The sequence below is a fragment of the Ovis aries genome, chromosome Y (assembly GCF_016772045.2).
Source record: "Ovis aries strain OAR_USU_Benz2616 breed Rambouillet chromosome Y, ARS-UI_Ramb_v3.0, whole genome shotgun sequence".
In the NCBI taxonomy this organism is placed as follows: domain Eukaryota; kingdom Metazoa; phylum Chordata; class Mammalia; order Artiodactyla; family Bovidae; genus Ovis; species Ovis aries.
In genome coordinates, this window is record NC_082741.1 from 15,727,209 (window position 1) to 15,735,899 (window position 8,691).

The 8,691-nt window shown below is 39.9% G+C and overlaps 1 pseudogene; it reads left to right on the forward strand.

Moving 5' to 3' along the window:
* Positions 1-6,802: 6,802 nt before the first annotated feature.
* On the forward strand, positions 6,803-8,100 carry LOC132658989 (zinc finger protein 280B-like; annotated as a pseudogene).
* The last annotated feature ends 591 nt before the right edge of the window (positions 8,101-8,691 follow it).

The window sequence follows — 8,691 nt, forward strand, 5'->3', positions numbered from 1 at the left end:
AACTTCCAGAACTATGTTGAATAGTAGCGGTGAAGGTGGACACCCTTGTCTTGTTCCTGACTTTAGGGGAAATGCTTTCAATTTTTCACCATTGAGGATAATGTTTGCTGTGGGTTTTTCATAGATAGCTTTTATTATGTTGAGGTATGTTCCTTCTATTCCTGCTTTTTGGAGAGTTTTTATCATAAATGGATGTTGAATTTTGTCAAAGGCCTTCTCTGCATCTATTGAGATAATCATATGGTTTTTATTTTTCAATTTGTTAATGTGGTGAATTACATTGATTGCGGATATTGAAGAATCCTTGCATCCCTGGGATAAAGCCCACTTGGTCATGGTGTATGATCTTTTTAATGTGTTGTTGGATTCTGATTGCTAGAATTTTGTTGAGGATTTTTGCATCTATGTTCATCAGAGATATTGGCCTGTAGTTTTCCTTTTTTGTGACATCTTTGTCAGGTTTTGGTATTAGGGTGATGGTGGCCTCATAGAATGAGTTTGGAAGTTTACCTTCCTCTGCAATTTTCTGGAAGAGTTTGAGGAGGATAGGTGTTAGCTCTTCTCAAAATTTTTGGTAGAATTCAGCTGTGAAGCCATCTGGACCTGGGCTTTTGTTTGCTGGAAGATTTCTGATTACAGTATCAATTTCCGTGCTTGTGATGGGTCTGTTAAGATTTTCTATTTCTTCCTGGTTCAGTTTTGGAAAATTGTACTTTTCTAAGAATTTGTCCATTTCTTCCACGTTGTCCATTTTATTGGCATACAACTGCTGATAGTAGTCTCCTATGATCCTTTGTATTTCTGTGTTGTCTGTTGTGATCTCTCCATTTTCATTTCTAATTTTATTGATTTGATTTTTCTCTCTTTGCTTCTTGATGAGTCTGGCTAATGGTTTGTCAATTTTATTTATCCTTTCAAAGAACCAGCTTTTGGCTTTGTTGATTTTTGCTATGGTCTCTTTTGTTTCTTTTGCATTTATTTCTGCCCAAATTTTTAAGATTTCTTTCCTTCTACTAACTCTGGGGTTCTCCAACTCTTCCTTTTCTAGTTGCTTTAGTTGTAGAGTTAGGTTATTTGTTTGACTTTTTTCTTGTTTATTGAGGTACGCCTGTATTGCTATGAACTTTCCTGTTAGCACTGCTTTTATAGTGTCCCACAGGTTTTGGGTTGTTGTGTTTTCATTTTCATTCATTTCTATGCATATTTTGATTTCTTTTTTGATTTCTTCTGTGATTTGTTGGTTATTCAGAAGTGTGTTGTTCAACCTCCATATGTTGGAATTTTTAATAGTTTTTCTCCTGTAATTGAGATCTAATCTTAATGCATTATGGTCAGAAAAGATGCTTGGAATGATTTCGATTTTTTTGAATTTATCAAGTTTAGATTTATGGCCCAGGATGTGATCTATCCTGGAGAAGATTCCATGAGCACTTGAAAAAAAGGTGAAATTCGTTGTTTTGGGGTGAAATGTCCTATAGATATCAATTAGGTCTAACTGATCTAATGTATCATTTAAAGTTTGCGTTTCTTTGTTAATTTTCTGTTTAGTTGATCTGTCCATAGGTGTGAGTGGGGTATTAAAGTCTCCCACTATTATTGTGTTATTGTTGATTTCCCCTTTCATACTTGTTAGCATTTGTCTTACGTATTGTGGTGCTCCTATATTGGGTGCATATATATTTATAATTGTTATATCTTCTTCTTGGATTGTTCCTTTGATCATTATGTAGTGGCCTTCTTTGTCTCTTTTCACAGCCTTTATTTTAAAGTCTATTTTATCGGATATGAGTATTGCCACTCCTGCTTTCTTTTGGTCTCTATTCGCGTGGTATATCTTTTTCCAGCCCTTCACTTTCAGTCTGTATGTGTCCCTTGTTTTGAGGTGGGTCTCTTGTAAGCAGCATATAGAGGGGTCTTGTTTTTGTATCCATTCGGCCAGTCTTTGTCTTTTGGTTGGGGCGTTCAACCCATTTACGTTTAAGGTAATTATTGATAAGTATGATCCCATTGCCATTTACTTTATTGTTTTGGGTTCGGGTTTATACACCCTTTTCGTGTTTCCTGTCTAGAGAATATCTTTTAGAATTTGTTGGAGAGCTGGTTTGGTGGTGCTGAATTCTCTCAGCTTTTGCTTGTTTGTAAAGCTTTTGATTTCTCCTTCGTATTTGAATGAGATCCTTGCTGGGTACAGTAATCTGGGCTGTAGGTTATTGTCTTTCATCACTTTAAGTATGTCTTGCCATTCCCTCCTGGCCTGAAGAGTTTCTATTGAAAGATCAGCTGTTATCCTTATGGGAATCCTCTTGTGTGTTATTTGTTGTTTTTCCCTTGCTGCTTTTAATATGTGTTCTTTGTGTTTGATCTTTGTTAATTTGATTAATATGTGTCTTTGGGTCTTTCGACTTGGGTTTATCCTATTTGGGACTCTCTGTGTTTCTTGGACTTGGGTGATTATTTCCTTCCCCATTTTAGGGAAGTTTTCAACTATTATCTCCTCAAGGATTTTCTCATGATCTTTCTTTCTGTCTTCTTCTTCTGGGACTCCTATAATTCGAATGTTGGAGCGTTTCATATTGTCCTGGAGGTCTCTGAGATTGTCCTCGTTTCTTTTAATTCGTTTTTCTCGTTTCCTCTCTGATTCATTTATTTCTACCATTCTATCTTCTATTTCACTAATCCTATCTTCTGCCTCCGTTATTCTACTATTTGTTGCCTCCAGAGTGTTTCTGATCTCATTTATTGTGTTATTCATTATATTTTGACTCTTTTTTATTTCTTCTAGGTCCTTGTTAAACCTTTCTTGCATCTTCTCAATCCTTGTCTCTAGGCTATTTATCTGTGTTTCCATTTTGATTTCAATATTTTGGATCATTTTCACTATCAATATTCGGAATTCCTTCTCCGGTAGATTTCCCTACTTCTTCCTCTTTTGTTTGGTTTGGTGGGCAACTCTCCTGTTCCTTTACCTGCTGAGTATTCCTCTGTCTCTTCATCTTGGTTATATTGCTGCGTTTGGGGTGGCCTTTTTATATTCTGGTAATTTGTGGAGTTCTCTTTATTATGGAGCTTCCTCACTTTGGGTGGGGTTCTATCAGAGGCTTGTCAAGGTTTCCTGGTTAGGGAGGCTTGTGTTGGAGTTTTTGTGGGTGGAGCTGGGTTTCTTCTCTCTGGAGTGCAGTGGAGTGACCCGTAATGGGTTATGAGACATCAAAGGTTTTGGGATAATTTTGAGCTGCCTGTATATTGAGGCTCAGGGGAGTGTTCCTGTGTTGCTGGAGAATTTGCGTGGTATGTCTTGTTTTGGAACTTGTTGGCCCTTGGGTGGAGCTTGGTTTCAGTGTAGGTATGAAGGCATTTGATGAGCTCCTATTGCTTAATGTTCCCTGAATTCAAGAGTTCTCTAATGTTTTCAGGCTTTGGGTTTAAGCTTCCTGCTTCTGGTTTTCAGTTTTATTTTTACAGTAGCCTCTAGACTTCTCCATCTATACAGCACCGATGATAAAACATCTAGGTTAAAGATGAAAAGTTTCTCCACATTGAGGGACACTCAGAGAGGTTCACTGAGTTACAAGGAGAAGAGAAGATGGAGGGGGTAGTTAGAGGTAACTGGAATGAGATGCGGTGAGATCAAGCAAGAGAGGAGAGAGCGAGCTAGCCAGTAGTCACTTCCTTATGTGCGCTCTATAGTCTGGACCGCTCAGAGGCATTTACAGAGTTATACGGGGAAGAGGAGAGGGAGGAAGTAGACAGAGGTGACCAGGAGGATAAGGGAGAGGAATGAGTAGGAGAGAGACAAATCCTGCCAGTAACCAGTTCCTTAGGTGTTCTCTACCGTCTGGAACACACAGGGATTCACAGAGTTGGATAGAGAAGAGATGGGGGAGAAAAGAGACAGAAGCCACCTGGTGGAGAAAAAGGAGAGTCCAGAGGAGGAGAGAGTGGTCAAGCCAGTAATCTCGCTCTCAGGTAAACTTGGGTAGTGAAGTTTGGGTTTTTAAATGTACAAAATTGACAACAAATACCTAAGAGCAAAGATTAAAAATATGGAGTAGAGGTCGGATTTTCAAAGATACAATATTAAAGAAAAGCAGAAGGAAAAAGGAAGAAAGAAAAAAAAAGAATTTTTAAATAACAAACAAACAAACAAAAAAACAAAACAAAACACCAACAACCATCCAAAGAGTATATATGGTGTTTGCCTTTAAAAAAAAAAGTCTTTTTTTTTTAAAATAGTAATACTAGGTTATAAAAATAAAAATTAGAGGAGAAATAGAAGACTTAACAATTAAAAAAAAGCTCGGAAAAAAAAGAAAAAAAAAGCAAAAAAAAAAAAGAATGATTTTAAAAATATTAAAAAAATTAAAAATATATCTGGCTCTTCTCTGATGTTATGGGCCATGTGGGCTCACTTCCAAGGTGGTTCCCTCTGTTTAACTTCTTCTGTTTGCTGGTTTTTAGGCTCACTAGTTCAGTCGCGCTGTGGGGAGGGGGGATGCTGCAAACAAATAGCACTGTCGTGTGTACACAGTATCTCTGCCCCGCTTGACCTGTCCTTTCTCGCGGCGCACAAACCGCTCCGGCTCTACGATGCTCAGCCAGGAACCGTCTGGGGCCGGCCCTAGGCTGCGTGCACTTCCCTGGTCCAAGCCGCTCAGGTTCGGCGCTCAGGCAGCCCTCAGAGGCACAGATTCGGCTGGGACTGCGCTTTGTGCCCTTCCCAGGTCCGAGTAGCTCAGGAGTTTGGCGAGCGCGATCGCCGCGGCTTGTCACCTTTTCTGCCGCTGCCGCTCAGCTCTCTGGGTGGACCCTGGCGCACCCCGTGAGGCAGACTGTGACTGTCCAGCACCCCCAGAAGTCTTAGCAAAGGAGCCTGCTTGCAGTTAGGTAAGTAAAGTCTCTCCGGGTCTGCAATTGCCCCTTTCCAGTCCTTAAGGCTCTGGCTACCTGTCCCTGGCGGGGAATGGTCTGCAGCCAGCTTTTTCTGCTCCGTCCTTTGTTCTGTGCTCAGTCCTGGCGGTGTCTTATGTTCGAGCTTTTCGCGTGGTAGCTATCCCACAGTCTGGTTTGGTAGCCCAAGTTAGATCGTTCTGGTTGCGCGTGGGGCGTTTCTGCCCGATTCTTACAAAGCTCTGCAGCCCGTGCCTCCCGCGCGTCCCTGCCCTGCCCCCACTTCCCAATGGCGGATGCAGGCGTCTGTGCTGCTTTTCCGCTGGGGGAGTTACTGGTGGGCTTGTAATCTCTTGGTTTTAATTATTTATCTATTTTTCCTTCCTGTTATGTTGCCCTCTGTGTTTCCAAGGCTCGCCACAGACTCGGCAGGGAGAGTGTTTCCTGGTGTTTGGAAACCTCTCTTCTTAAAATTCCCTTCCCTGGACGGGCTTCCCTTCCCGGGATGGAGCTCCCTCCCCACCTCCTTTGTCTCCTTTTTCGTCTTTTATATTTTTTCCTACCTGTTTTTGAAGACAATGGTCTGCTTTTCTGGTTGCCTGATGTCCTCTGCCAGCCTACAAAAGTTGTTTTGTGGAGTTTGCTCAGCGTTGAAATGTTTTTTTGAGGAATTTGTGAGGGAGAACGTGATCTTCCCGTCCTGTTCCTCCGCCATCTTTTCCCAATTCCCAGGGAAATGCTTTTTCTGCAGGCAAATGTGTTTTTTGTTTTATTGTTTTAAAATGGTATAATGTTGATTGACTTTCATATAATGAACCAACTTGCATACCTTCATAAATCCCATGTGATCATGGCATACAATCTTTTTTATATGTTGTTGGATTTTGTTTGCCAGTATTTCGTTGAGGACTCTTTCACCTGTATTCATAATGGATATCGGGTATGTGTGTGTGTGTGTGTGATGTCTCTGTCTGATATTGGTATGAGAGAAAGACTGGCATCACTTTGCCTGTTATGTGGGGAAGAGACCTGTGGCATATAGGATGAAGCATTGTTGGATTTAAGTTTAGCCAGGATTAGAGGGGGAAATTTAGGATATATCAGTGTGGCATTGGGGTGAGATTATCAAGAGAGTTCATTCTCAACTTCCTAGGCCTGTCTTAAGTGCTTGACATTGAATTATGCTGTTTGTTAACTATGTATAGATAGATTATAGTTTGAATTTGCTACCTATTTTCTTTGTTAACGTTTATGAAATTAGAATTTGTGAATCAGTTGTAATGTGCATTTAGGATACATTTTCTTCCAATTTCACTACAAAACAAGATGCCATTGAATAGCTGATGCCTTTTCAAAAGAGTTGTTAACCTTAAGTCTAAGAAATAAGCATGTTTGCCTTTAAGATACAGAAACACATTTAAAAGTTATAAATTTGCCCAAGAAGATGCAACTGCTGTGTGGTTAACTTAGAATTCCAACTTAATCTTCTTTGACTCCAAAGTCCATGTTTCTAAACACTGCACAGCAGTGTTTTTGTAAAAATACTCATCCTTTACATGTGATTTCACCTAATGATCAGTAGTGTTTTTTTATTTTTTTAATCTTTATTTTTTTAATAGAAGAGATTAAAGTGAACATGGGACAAAGCTATGATTCTAGAGCCATGTAGACTTGTAGTCATAGGTTTTTCAGCTGTCAGTGAGTCTCTTTGACCCTCATTGTCTCTGTCTGTTAAGGGTGTTGTCTGATAAGGGTGTTTATAAGTACTCTAGAGTTTTGGAGATAATCATATAGCCCATTTTTCTGTACTTAACTAATATGTAGTATGTTTATACTTAGGTGGCAGTTTGTATAAAGGAAGCACCGGGACTTGTGGCCGCACCCTCTAAGAATAAAAAAAAAAAGTGTTAACAATATGGAACTACCATGTATGTTACGTGAAGAAGAACAAGAGCCAGAACTACGGAAAAGCGAGGGAGAAACCAAACAAGTAGATAATGATGATGATGATGATGATGATGAAGTGATCTTGGTTGGAGTGGAACATGGAAATGAAGATGCTGACGTGATCTTTGTTGGGATGACCTCAACTTCAAAACCAGTCGTTTCAAACATACTGAACAGAGTTACCCCAGGTTCTTGTTCAAGGAGAAAATGGTATGGTCACTTCAGGAAAGGTAATGCTCACAGATTACAGCCTGTTAGTCATGTGACTCCTACATCAGAAGCAAAGACTGTCTTGCCAGTTTCTGACTCTGACTCAAGATCAACAGATAGTCCTATTATTATTGAACCTCCGTCTCAAGCTGATTATAAAAATCTTTCGCCACAAATAGTGCCTAATAGCTTTTCGAAGGAGTTGTGTTGTTCTTTGATTACTTTCACAAGGTCATTGCAGCATCCAGTAGAAACAGCAGTTTCTGCAGGAGATATGAATAAAAGTGCTCATGTATCAAAGCGAGTTTCCCCTTGTGAAACAAATCGCAGAAATCCCAGAAGGCCTAAACTCAGTGATGGCATTGTAGGGGAACATTCTTTAGGTTTCTCCCCGTCAGGTATTTTTCATACAGTGACCACTCAGCAAAGCACACCAGACCGTGTCCATATCTCACTAAGCCATGTTCAGAATGGAGAACCTTGTCCAACACCTTTTCCAAAGGACAATGTTCATTGCAAGCTTGTAAGACCGTTAGGGGGAAATGGACTGACAAAAACTGATTTTCCAAGTTTAGCAAGTCGAAACAAGACCATTGATCCCATGAAGGAAATCTGATTGTGTTACTTCATGACTTCTACTATGGAGAGCATATAGGAGTTGGGCAGCCAGAACCTAAGACCCACACAGCCTTTAAAATGCTTCAGCTGCTTGAAAGTTCTAAAAAATGTCAAGTTTATGAATCACAGGAAGCACCATTTGGAACTTGAGAGGCAGAGAGGTGACGGCTGGTAAAACCACACCACCTGCCAGCACTGCCTCCGCCAGTTTCCTACTCCCTTCCAGCTGCAGTGTCACATTGAAAGTGTCCACACTCCCCAGGAGCCCTCCGCAGTCTGTCACATCTGTGAGTTGTCCTTTGAGACAGATCAGGTTCTCTTACAGCCCATGAAAGACAGTCATAAGCCTGGTGAAATGCCCTATGTATGCCAGGTTTGCAGTTACAGATCATCATTTTTTGCAGATGTGGATGCACATTTCAGAGCATACCATGGTAACACTAAGAATTTGCTTTGCCCGTTTTGTCTCAAAATTTTTAAAACTGCAGCACCATACAGACTTCATTATAGAGGGCACTGGGGAAAGAGTTTTCACCAGTGTTGCAAATGTCGGCTACAGTTTTTAACTTCCAAAGAGGAAAGGGAGCAGAAGACCCAGTGTCATCAAATGTTTAAGAAGCCTAAGCAGCTAGAAGGATTATCTCCTTAAACAAAAGTTGTTATTCAGGTATCACTGGAACCCCTTCAACCAGGATTGGTGGATGTAGCATCCATCAATGTGAACACATCTGATTCTGAATCATCACCCCCCAAATCTAAAAGTAGGAGGTCAGAAAAAAAAAAGTTAATTCTACTTTCAGTAAGTCTGAAGCAAGTATTTCAGTCAAAGTTAAAAACCCCATTAAAAACAAAAAAAAAAAAAAAATCAAATTAGAGCATTATTCAATAATACCAAATATAGGGAAACCAATGGGTAATTTATGTGTTTTTGTTTAAAATAGAGGAAGTACAGTTTTGCTGATTTGCATATTGAGATGTTATTTAAAAACCTATTATCTGTTTTTTCATATAATTGTCTTAACATGTAAA